The following is a 16,011-nucleotide window of genomic DNA, read 5'->3' as shown; positions in this document are numbered from 1 at the left end:
AATGGACTGAGAACAGCGAGATCAGCAGTTCAAAGCCACCAGCTGCTTAGAGGTAGAAAGGTGGTACTTTCTACTCTGGTAAAGAGTTAATATTTCAGAAACCCACAGGGGAAATTCTACTCTCTTCTAGAAGGTTGCGATGAGTTAGAATTGACTCCTTGGCAGTGAGTTTTATTCCCCTCCCAGAATGTTTTAATTAATATGCAAAGATATCAGACTGTATGGTAGACTGTGTGGATCATAACAAATTATAGATAGCATTGAGAAGAATGGGAACTCCAGAACACTTCATTGTGTTTATTTGGACCTGTACATAGACTATGATGCAGCCCTACAAATAGAACAGTGGACTACTGTGTGATTTAAAAGTTAAAGAAAAGGGGTGAGAGAGGAGGGAGCGGGGAGGGAGGGAAAAAAAAAGAGGACCTGATGCAGAGGGCTTAAGTGGAGAGTAAATGCTTTGAGAATAATTGGGGCAGGGAATGTGCGGATGTGCTTTATACAATTAATGTATGTATATGTATGGATTGTGATAAGAGTTGCATGAGCCCCTAATAAAATGTAAAAAAAGAAAAGAGGAGAAAAAGTAAAAGAAAATGATTAGGGCAAAGAATGTACATATGTGCTTTATACAATTGATGTATGTATATGTATGGATTGTGATAAGAGTTGTATGAGCCCCTAATAAAATGTTTAAAAAAAAAAAAAAACGGGGTGCATTAGTGTTGCATGCTTTTACCTCACTTAGTCAATGTGTACTTTGAACAAATAATTCGAGAAGCTAAATTATATGCAGGAGGACTGATACAATTACAGATGACAAAATTTTGCTCAAAATGAATTAGATTGGAAGTTCTTACTGCTGAAGGTCAAAGACTACTGCCTTCAGTATGAATTACAGTTCCACACTAAAAAAATTTTTTGCAACGGGCGATAAGCAATATCATGACATACAGAGAAAAGATTAAAGTTGTCAAGGAGTTCATTTTACCCAGATCCACAGTCAATGAAAGCCACGGACACGAAGACATCATATATCAAATGTATTGCATAGGGTACATCTCCTGCAAATGCCATTTGATGAGGAAGACGTGTCTAACACAAACCACAATTGTTAGAATTGTCCATCTGCATCTGAGATCTGGGCAATGAATAAGACCTAAAAAGAACCAGTGCATTTGAATTAGTAGGTTGGCAAAGGATATTGACTACACCATGGTTGTCAGAAGAATGAACACCTTTATCTTGGAAGTGGAAACACTTGTGGCATAGTGAGCTACTTGTTAGGTTGCTAACCACAAGGCCAGCAGTTCACAACCACCTGCCTCTGCAAGGGAGAAAGATGAGATTTTTATATTCATAAAGATTTACAATCTTCAAAATCTACAGGGGTGATTCTACTTTCTTCTGAGTTGAAATCGGCTTGATGGAGCTGAGTTTGTTTCTTTCCTTGGAAGTACATCAGCCAGAATGATCCTCAGGTGTAAGGATGGTAAACTTTCTTAAGTGGGATGAGTCCCTAAAAAAAGGACATCATGTTTGATAAACTACGTGGTCAGCAAAAAAGAGAAAGACCATCAACGAAGTAGATCGACACAGTGGTGCGCAACACTCAAACATAGCAACCGTTATAAGGATGCAGAAACAGGCAGTGTTTGTTCTTTTTTTTTGGTAATAATATAAAAAATTCAAAACTCATTGACATGGAGTCAATTCTGACTCATATTGACCTTATAGTTTTTGAGACTGAAACTTAAAATTTTTAAAATAAATCATGTTATTGGGGGCTCTTACATTTTTTATAACAAGCCATACACCAATTGTATCAAGCACATTTGTACATATGTTGCCATCATCATTTCCAAAACACTTTCATTCTTCTTGGGCCCTTTGTTTCAGCTCTCTTTCTACCCTCTCTTCCCCACCCGCTCACCCTCATAAACCCTTGATAAATTATAAATTATTTTTATTTTTCATATTTTATACCATCCACTGTCTCCTTTCACCCACGTTTCTGTTCGACCCCTGGCTGGGGGTGTTACATTGAACATTGCTATGGGTTTCCCCCTTCTCCCCCTCCCTTTGCCCTACCCTCATGGTATCACTATTTTCATAATTCTGGAACTAGAGGAATGATGTGTGTTTCGTTGGTGCTATACTACATACACCCTGGCTGGCTTGTCTCTTCCTTGCGACCCTTCTGTGAGGGGATGTCCAATTGTCTGCAGATGGGCTGTGAGTCTCAATTCCAAGCTCCCTTCCAGTGTTGTGTTCTGTTGTGCACAGTGACACTATGATTAGAAACGGACTTGATGACACCTAACAACAATTTTAATTTTACTTTCTATTTCTTTTTTCTTAGATTGAAGTCTTTCACTGTTGTATCTGATCATTGTTGCTGGGTCTCCTTTTTTGTTATTGTTCTTTGTCATGATTTCATAAGCTTTTCTGTATTGGGAAGCCAGGATTTATGAAGAGAGGAACTGAAATAATAATTACCCAAGGGCACAAAAGGGGACAAAGTGTAGTCAACACCAACAGTTACAAGGAAGAACATGTTCCAAAGTTGAATGTTAGAATATCAGCACTATCATTAACCAACCACTGTGGTCATATTCCTTTTGGGGGAAATGTAATGTTTATCTTTAAAATAACAGAACTATCAAGTGACCTTTTGTCTTATTGATTTTGTTGTTGAAATTTCATGGAAATACTATCATCCTAGTGTTAGCACAGTTAAGAAGAGAGTAGAATCTTTCATGTATTTAAAAGATTTATCAAAGTGAGACACATGAGACACATGGAGGAATTTTTTGGAAGAGCATTACTACTTATTGGTTTCTTCTTATCACTTGACTAGCTTCCCAGGGAGCAGACCAATTTAGAAAGGTATATACAATTTCAGTCAGGTTTCCAGAGCTCTTACCTGTTCCACATAAATGAGGACATGGTTATTGCTCACGTCTGTGCTGATTACATGGCTAAATCTTTCAAGCTAAAGAAAATGAGATAAATGAAAATGTTAGAGAATCAATGAAACTACTATGAGGCCTAGAGCAGATAATATTAAGGGGAAATTTTAATTTTTTTTAAAAAGTGAGATTATTCACTTTGTTTGAAGAACCATGCATTCTGTGATGTTCACCTTCCAGACATAATTGCTGAAGACAAAATAGGTGCATAAATAGATGTGGTAAAGAAAGCTTGTGGTGCCCAGCAATTAAAAGATAGTTGGGGTCTTATAGGTTTGAAGTTAGACAGGTGGTCATCTAGCTGAGATGCAACAAAGCCCACCAGCCTGTGTGATCAGGAGGTGTCAACAGGTCAGGTATCAGGCTTCAGTAGACTCAAATCAGTCATACCAATGCAAATGAGTGGGGTCAGAGTGGAGACCCCAAACCCATCTGTAGACAATTGGACATCATCTTACAGAAGGGACACAAGGAACGGACGAGTTAGCCAGAGTGCAGTATAGCATCCATGAAACACAAAACATTCCTCTAGTTCTTTAATGCTTCCTTCCCCTTACTGTCATGACCCTAGTTCTACCTAATAAACCCAGTTAGACCATAGTATGTACACTGGTACAGATAAGAGTTCACAACATAGGTAATCCAGGACAGATAACCACCCCAGGAACAGTAATGGGAGTAGTGATACCATGAGGGTAGGGGGAAGGTGTAGGGAGAAGGGGGAGAAAAAGAGGAAACTGACTGTAAGGATCAATACATAATCCTGCCTCCCCAGGTGGATGAACAACAGAAACGTGGGTGAAATGAGCCAGCAAAGAATGTAAGATATAAAAGTAATAATAATTTATAATTTATCAAGGGTCCATGAGGGTGGGGTGAGGGAAAAAAAGAGGAGCGATACCAAGGGCTCAAGTAGAAAGTGTTTTGAAAATGATGATGGCAACATATGTTCAAATGTGCTTGATACAATTGAGATATGGATTGTTATAAGAGCTGTAAGAGCCCCCAATAAAATTAGTTATTAAAAACAAAAAGTGAAGTTATAGCTTCTTGGTTTATATTTTTTCCATTTGTTTTAATTTTATTTTTGTTCCGTTTTCTTGAGCTCTAATTAACATATCATGCAATTCAACAGTTCAATCATATTAATATGGATTATGCAATGATCACCACAATCAGTTTTGGAACATGTTCTTCTGTCTTGCAACCACTGGTGTTGGCTTCCCATTTGCCTCACTGTCTGGGGTCGTTATATCATTTCATGTCAACGTGAAGATATAGAATAGTGTAGGGGTGGGGTTCAACCTGTCAGTCAGGTCACAGCCAGATGGTGCCTCTTTGAGGATGTGGTCTTCTCCGAAGGAGGATCCTGGGAACCTCCCTCTCTCTGCCTTCACCTTTCTGCCGGTGGACCCTGGTTGCTGCGACCCTGGAGATGCGCCCACTACCGTTGGATTCACAAGGCTTTGCACCCACTTCCTGCACCCTGAATCACTGCTTGTGACTGTGTGAGTCTGAAGGGGGACTTATGAACTTGAGTTGAACTGGTCTGGGCTGTTTTCTTTTTAAAAATTTTTTTTAACAATTTATTGGGGCTCATACAATTCTTATCACAGTTCATACATATACATACATCAATTGTATAAAGCACATCTGTACAGTCTTTGCCCTAATCATTTTTTCTCCTCTTTTCTTTTTTTACATTTTATTAGGGACTCATACAACTCTTATCACCATCCATACATATACATACATCAATTGTATAAAGCACATCCATACATTCCCTGCCCCAATCATTCTCAAGGCATTTGCTCTCCACTTAAGCCCTTTGCATCAGGTCCTCTTTTTTTCCCCTCCCTCCCCTTTCCCCCCTCCCTCATGTGCCCTTGGTAATTTATACATCGTTATTTTGTCATATCTTGCCCTATCCGGAGTCTCCCTTCCCCCCTTCTCTGCTGTCCCTCTCCCAGGGAGGAGGTCACATGTGGATCCTTGTAATCAGTTCCCCCTTTCCAACCCACTCACCCTCCACTCTCCCAGCATCGTCCCTCACACCCTTGGTCCTGAAGGTATCATCCACCCTGGATTCCCTGTACCTCCAGCCCTCATATGTACCAGTGTACATGGGCTGTTTTCTTGATATATAAATCTTCTTGATAGAAAGCTCTTTCTTACACTCACATGAGGTTCTCTGGATTTGTTTTTCTAGTCAACTGAGCCTAACACACCCTCCCTCCCTTTTGTGCCCTCAGATAATTATCACTTCAGTTAACTGTCTCCATACATCCGGGCTTCCTGAAACAGAAAAACATATGAAACCAGGACAAAGAACCATAACCAAAAGGGACCCAATAGCAACGGCGACATAAAATAGTGAAAGACTCCAATCTAAGAAAAAGGAAACGATCCAACAACTTAGGATAAATTGAAAGTGAGTCTAAAGGGAGACCTAATGGCAAAGAGTTATAGTCCAGTCTAAGCACAGTTGATAAGAACCTCTTTACATTGTTCTTTGTCTGATATTCGGCTGTGCACATTCCTATTCTGGGGGCAGTCGAGATGCACCAGGGACTCAATCCATTTGTGGACCCTGCAAATGGATTTTGGGCTTCCAGTATCATCCTTACTGTTCAGCAAAACCAAGTGTTTAGAATTTAGGCCTTGTCCGTGTTCCTCCTCCTGGCTTGGAGCTTTTATTTATTTTTGTTTGCTTGTTTGAGATGAACTCGTTTGTCATGGAAGACTCCATGACCATTTCAATTTTACTTTTCATCACCCCCCCTTTTTTAATCCACTCAGACCGCTATTGAGGTTTGAGGGATAAGGAACCTGGGGGATATTTTTAAAAAAGAAACATACTGTATATATTTGTACAGCCCATTTCAAGAAATTAAATTAATAACAATATTCCATTTAACTCTCCATATATGTGGTTCTCATCAACCCTCATCCCTCCTCCCTCCTCCCTCAATATCCCATCCCTCCCCCTATTCCCAGTTCCCTCCCTCCCTCCTGCCTCGCATAGTCATCAATATCTTGTCTTTTGGTGTATCAACCATGTTTATATTTTGGGGGGTTTGATTCTTATTGCTTATGATACTTGACTTACACTTGCTGGTGCTGCTTCTTCTTTGTGGACTTAGCTGACTCCTTAATTACACGATTGACAGGAATAGCCAGGATGCACTAGCTGATGTAGTTAACGGGGGACAGCAGGGATCAAGTTTTGGATAAAGGATTCAATGTTGTCAATATTTTGACTATGCACAATCTAGTTTCCTATAAAAAAAGAAATATAGGTATTTTTAGGTCATTTTCTTCTTCCATTTTTCCATATTCAACATTTTTGATCCTCTGACAACTTTGATGATTTTAAGTCATATTGTTTTGCATCATTCTCAAAGTTTTTAGTGCATGTCAGTCAATTTGGTACTTTAACCATAGGCTATATTTCTTGGATTATTATTTTGCTAGATTTTCTTTTTTTCTTATGTGTTTGAAATCCATAATTTGACCACAAATGCTTATGGATAGATATTTTCCCTGAATTTCTCTTATATCATTCGTGTCTCTCAGCTCAGGGCCAAATACATAATAAATAGAATTAATTTATTATGTTTAGAGATAGTGGTACTGTTTCGATGTGGATATGGTCTTAGTTTGGGGATATAGAACATCCTATTGTATGAGCTCCAGTAGGCTTAAGAAACACTAACCCCTTTTACCATTGATTTCATGGGAATAAAACCAGGCACCACCTTCACATTAATAATCACCATACTGGAGACAGGATGGCTAACTGTGTAACTGCAATGACAAAAAAAAATAGAAAAGGAAGGAGGGAGGGAAGGAAGAAAAGAATTGATAGGGAATGTCCTTCCAGATTCACCAATAACTTACTTATCTCAATGAAAAATTTTATAGCACATTAGCTCAAACCTCACTCCAAGACTTGTAATCAGAATCTTTGGGAGTAGAACTTGGGAACCTGCATTTTAAATGCTTCTGTGGATTTTGGGCACATAATGTAGATCCTATTCATTTATTAGTTTATATGAATTATTTATATATATATTTATATATTTTCATTTATATATATTTTAGCTATATAAAACCTAAATATATCATGCTTCCCAGAGAGGCTTTGAAGTGTTGTTAGATCATCTATTGTACTTTATACTTTGATTAAATTGATGACTAGTAACTGGACTGGTTTTCTCAAATATGAAATTATCATCAGTATTAGATATGGAGGAATATTATTTGAGAATATGTTTTATTAGGATTCCTGTAAAGTTTTTGATGGGTTATGATGGGGTGATTACTATATATTGCATTTAAGTGATATTTGTACATAAAATTAGCATTTGGTATTTATCCATTTGATGAGAAAGAGAAAATAAAATAGAGCTCAATTAATCAGAAAAGGAGAGGAAGATATTTCAACTTAAGATATAGGTACCTATACTGAAGTAAAATAATGTATTCATTAGCAAAGAATCAAATTACAATTAGTTGGAAAAAAAAGTAGGGCTTGATTAGAATATTTGGCTGGCCCACACTGTTTTATTGGTCAGAATTTATACCAAGCTTTACTAAGCATTGTTTTCACTCTCAATCTCTTGGTCTTTAAAGCATTTGCTCAGAATTTAAGAAAACAAAATTATGAGGGAAATATATTATTTGGTGAATTTGCTAAATTTCATAATGCTAAATGCTGAAATTCATTACATACCTCTACAACTTTAAATTATAGTCATCTAATAACAAAGCCTTCACATTGATAGCATTGACTGCCATGGATTGCAGGTGATTTTTGGACTGAGCATTTGATGAGACAGTCTCCCCGGACATACAGTGCGACCTGGAAGCTGGTGTGGTCTTTGGGTCCTGTCACAAGTTTGGGGTAGAGTTTGTACTTTCAGAGCAAATGGAGCATCCTTCCTCTCTGGAAGAATGTTGGGTTTCAAGGATGTCTGTAGATGAGAGCGATAGCATCACTTTCTCTCTTTCCAGAGATGCCTCCCTTTTTCACCTTCATTTAACCTCTCTAGGTTTGCCCTTTACTTGTCCAAGAAGGAAAGAGATGAGATTCCATTACCACGAGAGAGGTTAAAGTTGACTCTTTCCAATCGAATTTAGGAATCTTACCGGAAGATACACACATATTTCCCCAGTCCCTGTGATGACATATTCCCCAGGCAGTCCTGGCAATGAGACCGGCTGCAGCAACAGCCGATTGTTGTTGTCCACTTGGGAATCTGAGGAAAAGACCTGTGAACCCTGAGTGATCACCTGAGCGGTTTCCCCGTGCTGGAGAAAGTGGCTGTGCCATGTCTGGCCAGGGTTGGCAGAGCCCCCACCGTGTCCTGGAAGAGATGAGAGCCAAACCACACCCTGAGGTTTCGGTTTTGGTAGGTGAGATTCTTCCCCTCCTCGCCTGAAAGTTAACTAGCCATCCTGTGAGGATACCGGTGCCCCTTACACTTCATTCAAAGTATACATCTAATTACTTTCTTCTATGTGCCTGGTCTTGGCAAAAGGGACTCCATTTTGAATCCGGTGCCTTCAGCTTGGCTCTCAGAATTCACCTCTCATAGACCTCCCTTTCACTGACCTCCCTCTCTCACTGATCTCCCCCTCCCCTGCTCAACCTTCAAATTCCTGGAGCCGGCTCCTCCCTGAGCCAGAATGTTATCTGAAGATATGCACACTCCACTCTAGCTGTCCTTGGCATATTGATGAGGTCAAAGACCTTCTCCCTTCTGAAGCACCTGTGTGCACAGATCCTCCCCAGCTTGGACCCTTCCCAGCTGTGCCTGCCAGCAGGGGTATAAAAGCCGCAGCCTAAATTTCCCAAAGTGCGGTTTCAAAAGCTCAATTCCCTGAGTTGCTGAATCTGCCCGCAATCCTCCCAATAAAGCCTGCTTCTAAATTTTGTCGATTGGATCTTTGGTTCTGTTTCATGCCCCCAAATTCCTTACACTTTGCTCAGTTTCAGTCATGCTACAGTTTCCCCCAAAGAAATCAAAACAACTGAGAGAAGTAGCCTCACGGTTTAGTTTCCCCTGCATCCTCGTTGTCCTAGGAACTCTGCTCGATGGCTCAGAACGGATGAGCTGCCTTCTTCATGAAGAGACTTCTTGGAGATAGCCCTCGAGAACAAGTCCGACATTAAGATGTTAAACAAAAGTCATGACTATTGTTAACTAGATGATTGAGGACCCTTTGGATGAAAGAGAGAGGGAGATGGTGAATAAAAAGAGTGGTATAAGACAAGTTGCGTTTCCTCAGTTTTCTTTTTCCATTTACAGAGTTTGGGACTTTTTCCTCTCTACACTCTGATACGCAGACGTTTTATTTCGTATGTGCTAAATCTTTACAGAGGACTAGTAAGAGGGGGGACCCATGTTCTCTGGGTGTTTATTGCAATCATTTGCACCCTTAGTAAAATAGTTCCAGAAATCTGATTAGAAGAGAAAAGTTTAAGAACTTCTGCCTTTAAAATGAATCCATTTAGAGGAAGGTAGAAAGCTGTGCAGATTTTTTGGAACAGAAAGGAGTGGACAGACTGAGTTCTTTGGTGCAAGTTACATGGAGCTTCTCAACCATTCTATAAAGATCAGAGTGAACGCTACGTCGTCATTTCCCTTTTCGTTAGACAGATAGATACAGGAGGGTGAGATAGTTAAAGTTTATTGTGCCAACCTGGCGGAGAAACACATGTGGAATTAATTGAAGGACGGGGAGATAAATGGCTCTACGAGCCTCGCCTTTCTAGTTTTCAGGTCTCTTGCTTTCTGATGGTCGGACCAGGGTGCAGCTGCCTTAGCCAGTTCCCTGCTTCAGCTGGCAAGGCTCACTTCCTGCAGAACATCTCCGAGGAGAAGCCATATGGACCTACCCTGATGCAGCCCTGGGTGTTGGAGCAGCCGTGTGGAGAACCCCTGCCAGTGCTGAGATGCTTACACATTCACTGACTTGGCTTTCCTCCTGAAGTCGGCATCACTGAGTGTGTTTTGTGAGGTGGAGGAGGACTTTGTGGATTGGTGTCAGGTATGGGCTAATGTTGGACTTGTGGTTTGGGCAGCACTGAGGATTTTTTTTGGATGCACACTTAACCTTTATATAAAACTCTCTTATACATGAGTTTCTGTGGATTTGTTTCTCTAAAGTACCCAGACTAACACAGAGGGCTTAACATGATATTCTTCTTGATTTCATTTTTTGAGATGTGCTGTGTAATATATGTAAAATAAGTTTCTTAAAAACAACAGCAACAACAACAAAAAACCCTTCAGTTTCTGTATCCCTCAAACCTAAATTGTGATTGGAGCAGCTTTTTAAAAATTAGAAAAATAATCATCTCAAAAAATAATTTGTTTCACCATATAGATTTCTAAAGATGAATTCTGTAGTCCAGAGCAGTGATCTTCAACTGTAAGTGCTGCTGGCATCTAGTGGTGAGCGCCTAGGGATATTGCTAAACATCCTAGTATGGACCGGATAGCCAACAACATCAATAATTATCTAGTACAATAGGTCGATAGGACAGAAGTTGAGAAACCCTGATCTGAAGGTTGGTCAATGACTGAAGGGTGCTGATGATATAATACATCTTTGGAAAGGAATGATGCTGACAGTTTCCAAGTATGTTAACATAGCACTTTGTACTAAATGACTTCAGGTGTGTGTTGAAGCTGTTGTGTTTTTTGGCCCTAGTACTACCAATGGTTCCAGGAATCTCTTAGTTCTTTTTTCCTCTTCATATTCCATTGTTCTCAAATATTGCTAAATATTCCATGATTCAATTATAGCTATTGGTAAATAGTGAATGCACAATTATCTCACATGGGCCAGAAAATACTCCCCACCTCTCTAACTCACATTTCTTTGTTAAACTTGGTTTCCTTCTGTGGGGTCAATGCAGAACATTTTGGAGGAAGAAGCTTACCCATCTCTCAAATACTGCCTTTATTGGGTTGTGAAAGAGAAAAAGTGACCGAGTTCTCTCACTGTTTGGGGTATTTCTTGGGAATTGTACTATAAACTGGAATAGAAAGCCTACCTGTCGATCTCATAGGACTTTTGTGAGGATATCTCCAGCAAATACAAAATATAAGTATTTTATATTACTTTAAAATGTTATACTTTATAATTCTTTAAAGTGTTATTGCATTTCTTTTACTATGGCTTTTTGCTGTACATCTTTTTCATCCAAATGTATAGGCACATGAACAGCATGAGATAAATGAAATGTTATGTAAGTATAAATTGTATGTTGGTCTTAGCAGACAGGGACAAGACTCCACACTTGATTTGTCGTGCTTTATTTGCTATGTTATATGTTCTGTGCAACATCTGCAATCCCAGAGGGAACATATGAGAAGAAGTGCCCGATCTCACAATGTCTGAGGCGCCTAAGGATTCCAGATGAGGCTCATTAATTTCTGCAGGAATATGTATATTTTGTTCTTTTTGGAGAATCATTGCAAATGGAAGAGGGAAACTCCTGTCATTTGCTCTCGCCTTCTTTCATTGCTTCTTCATTAAGTGAGTTTAGAATTTCTTTTTTCTTTACCTGGTTTCCCACCAGAGCAAAAGTGTGGGCCAACAATGCCTTGGTGTAAACATGGCTCCCATGAATCTCCTGCTTTGCTGTGTTCCAAGCTGATTGTAGGCTGAACAGAGCATTGCATATAACAGGGTGTTGTAAGGCAAAAAAAGAAAAAGAAAAAGGATGATGTCAACTTAAGGTCCCAAGTGGTGTGGTTACTAACTGAAAAGTGGTTGGTTCGAATCCACCCAGTTCAGATTACAGTCATTGAAAACCCCATGGAATATAGATTTTATGCTGACACACATGGGGTTGCCATGAGTTGGAAAAGACTCAATTACCAGCACTGGGTTTTGGTGTCAAATTAGAGTAGTGATTTAGTGTCAACAAGTGAATAAGGATATGGCTAGAGAGACTCATTAATGGTTATCAACCAGCCAGGCATGCAGCTAGATATTCATCATATCTAAATAGAAGCATATCCTAACTTTATTGTTAGACCCCTGTGGTATAGTGATTGGTAACATGTTGGGCTGAGACACTCATGGTCAGCAGTTTGAAACCACTAGAGGCTCAAAGAGAAAGACCGAGCTCTCCTCCTGTAAGTAGTTACAGGCTCAGAAACCCACAGGGCATCGCCGAGTCAGCATGACAGCATGGCCCATGGGAGTGAGTGTGGTTTTGGTTTGGAACTAAATATTTGGAACCCTTGGCTGGTTCAAATTGTTAAGCACTTGACTTCTATACCCAAGTTTGGTGGTTTGTATCCACCTAGAAGGACCTTGGAAGAAAGGCTTGGTAATATACTTAAAAAAAACCAAAACAAAACCAGCCACTAAAAACCCTATGGAGCAAACTCAATCTCTGACACATATAAGGTTTCCATGAGTCATTGTCAACAAAATGGCAACAATTCATTTTAATTTCATGGTTAAGTCCTAAATAATAAGGCCAGATCCCTTTTAAAGTAATAGTTTTGGATTAATTAAACAATAACATTCATTGACAAAAGAGTTTATCTGAGAAACCCCTCAGCTTTAAGCAAAAGTAAAGTTCTGATACTTGAATTTTAATAGGGTAGCATTCTAGATAGCGGGTTTATAACGTTCCTCACGGAGAAAGAGGGGATTGAGATGGATCTTACAGTGACCGCAAGAGGAATCTCCAGAAGGCAATGGTGATGTAGGCAGGGAGGGTCACTTCATCCTCCATTCCACCCTGTTAGGGAGAGAGAGACAGAAAGTATGTGTGTGAGAGAGAGAGAGAGAGAGAGAAAGAGAGAGAGATATTAATTTTTTGCCTCTGTTTCAGTAAGCTTCTCTTCCCAATTTATCGACAATCTCATTATCTGACATTTCCCTTTCATGACAACTGAAAATCTGACTCCTTTGTGCATTAATGACACATGTCTGGCCATAGCCAATGCTGAGGCATGAGGTGAGAATATTGCTGGCTGAGATGGTTATGGTTATACGTCAATTTGATTGGGTCATGAGTCTCAGTGGTCTGGCAGTTATGTAATGATATAATTTGCAAGCATGTAATAATGCAGTTTGACAGTTATGTAATGAAGTAGTTATCCTCCATTTTGTGATGTGACTCTGTCCTCCTCCACTTTCCCCTAACACCTATTTCCACACAACACCTGATCTTTGTAACCTAACCATGCGAATAGGTAGACGGGCCTATTCTCTTCTATGGCTTCACGAAAACTCTCTTCAGAATCTCCCAGGCCAAGTATCATCTCTTCTTTTCTCTAGTGAATACGCCTTCTTTTGATACCCTCCTACATTTATCCTGGACTTCATGGTTGCAATTTAATCTGTGTTTCCTTTCACCTCTTACCCTTGGGGAATATTGCAAGGACATATCACAAAGTTCAGGAGAGGTTGACCAAATGGTTCACTTTAAAGGCATCGTTGAGCAGTGTGACCCAGAGCTCCTAAAACAGCCATTGTCCTCTGCTTCTGAGACAGCCAGGTGAGGGCTGGGTAAGGTGTGCTTCATCAATGAAGGTGAAAGCCTGAGCCTGGGCAAATGTCTTCAGTACAAATTCTGTGTGCCTGTGGGACTAGGAAGAATAAGGGACTCAGGAGAGTTGATTTCATGCAGCACTCATGCTCTGTTTACACATGCCACCTTCATAGCTCCCCCCCCAATCGGTCCTTGCCTCTACTCCTACCTCCCATACACACTCATGAGAGTTTATGAGAGTCAATGCATTATTAGTGACTATTGGGAGGCTGTTTTCTTTTAGCCCGACCGTTTCTCTGTTCTTTGTGTTATCCTGTCTTTTGTTAAATCTGTTACCAAGTGGCCCTTACTTATCAGGGCATTTCTTTATTGGTTTAGGGGTTCACCTGCCTTCTTGTTTCCTTGGGTGGTTGACTAAGTTATTTTCCTTTTTCATTCTGTTTCTCTGTGTGTGTTTCTTTTCACACATGCTTTACTTTCTCTCGTACAGGTTATAGTCGAATGGGATAACGTTTTCTAATGTCATGCTTCAGAGATCTAAATATTTCCCTCCACATCTCTTTGGGCCACCACCAGTTTGCTGGCCATTGGCTTACTCTTGCTTTCCTGTGTGGTTAGATGTAGTTGGGAGAGAGAGAAAGACTGGGGGGTGGGGGTGGGAGAGAGAGAGAGAGAGAGAGAGAGAGAGAGAGAGAGAGAGAGAGAGAGAGAGAGAGAGAGAGAATTTGAAAGTAGTAATATTGGCTCCGAAAGCAATAAGTAAATAATGGTGACAGCTCTCTTAGCCTGTTTCCAGCAACTCTCAGTGCAGAGCAACAACGTAAGTTGGGAAATCATTAACTTACAATGTGCCCTTAGGAACATAAGAGGAAAGAGATGCTTGGTGTACTGGATATGACAAGAATCAGCCTCTAAGTGTTTTTAGTCTGGACATTTTTAGTTTCTATGCCATCGATATCTGTTAATATATAGGGAATATGTCAGTTTCCTTTTCTTTAAAATGAACTAGTGACTCACTTCTGTAATAATTAAATAGGGCAATGAATGTATGCACTTTGAACTCATAGTTGAAATTCAGACTAGGTTTCTTTTCTTACCAAATGTTGCCCCAGTTCCTGCTACATCGCTCCCCAAAGGTTCTATAGGTGCCATCATGGCGCATATAGTTCAGCTGTCTCTGGTCACCTGGAACAGAGAGTTTCAGCTGGGTCCTGAGTCATTAGGGAAAGACAGGATTCTCATATGCACAGATGAATGTACCCCAAGAGCAATTGCCATTCCCTGGTCTTCTCTGTACAGGGTTCACCGTGACTTTGTGGATTTAATAGCTGTGCCACGCTAAAGCATGCTATTGGGAGTGGGCAGTGGGGGTGGAGGGGTATATTATTGTTTTCATAAAATCATCACAATGGGCTTCCTAGCTTGTGACTAACTCAAGTCGAATTGAGAAATACCTCATTAGTGTAGCAAAGTAAAATATTCTCTGGTTTACTTATCATTGATGAGCGAGCCAAAGGCCTTGGATTTTAACTCCTGAGTCAGCTGTTGGGTTTCATTCAGATAGTGCAGGACATAAATGTTAGGAGCAAATAGGACCATATGCACCATATTCTCCACAGCCTCGGGGCATGTGGCGGAGGTTTTGTGTATTTTTCCTGGCAGAACCTAGTATGCCACCTGGGAATGTGAATGATTAGATGTCAGACTAATTTCAGTTCAACAGCCACTATTCATTAAGACAAACTAGTGTCATATTTAAAGACACATGTCAAACCATTATTTAGATAAAAAGAAAGTCATATTTACAAAAAGTGAGCCTCCCAGGATCCTAAAAGAAGTACCTTATCAATGAGTTGATAATTAGACTACAAATATACAAATAAGATAGGTGGCAGCAATTCTTTTGTTTTAAATTTCTTTTTTCCTTTACATCACAGTATTTTCATTATGTGAATTTTTACAATATAAACAAAAATTATAGAAATGTAATATATTAATACATTAATAAAGACTGGTGACTTTTTCCCCTTTAAGAGACCATGATTCCCATTTCTAGTAAAAAAAATTGACTGCACAGATGGAGACACAGGTTGGTTGTTAGCTCCACAGTTTTGCTAGAAATGATCTTTAAATGCATCCCCCCACCTGCTACTCACCATAGAGTGTAAAAAGGGAGTTACAGGAAAGTGTCCTTGTTGGTTCCTATCATATGACAGAAGCCATATTGTACTTTAGTAGGGTCAATGCATGGAAATATCTAAATTAAACCCCATTACACACAAAAGAAGCAATCATGAGGTTCTGGCTAACAAGGGTACTAAATGAGAATAATACATATTTATATAATCCAAAACAAACAAATGAATAAACAAAAATGTTTGTTATAAGAAAGCTCTAGGTGCACTGTCAGCATATGGATTCTTTGTTTTTTACATGTGTATTTTTAAGCAATCGAAGTGTCAAAATAGGGTCAGCTGTGTTAGACTAAATTACATGACGGTCTATGCT

Source organism: Tenrec ecaudatus, chromosome 6, assembly GCF_050624435.1.
Source record: "Tenrec ecaudatus isolate mTenEca1 chromosome 6, mTenEca1.hap1, whole genome shotgun sequence".
In the NCBI taxonomy this organism is placed as follows: Eukaryota; Metazoa; Chordata; class Mammalia; order Afrosoricida; family Tenrecidae; genus Tenrec; species Tenrec ecaudatus.
Note: the sequence above shows the minus strand (reverse complement) of the source record.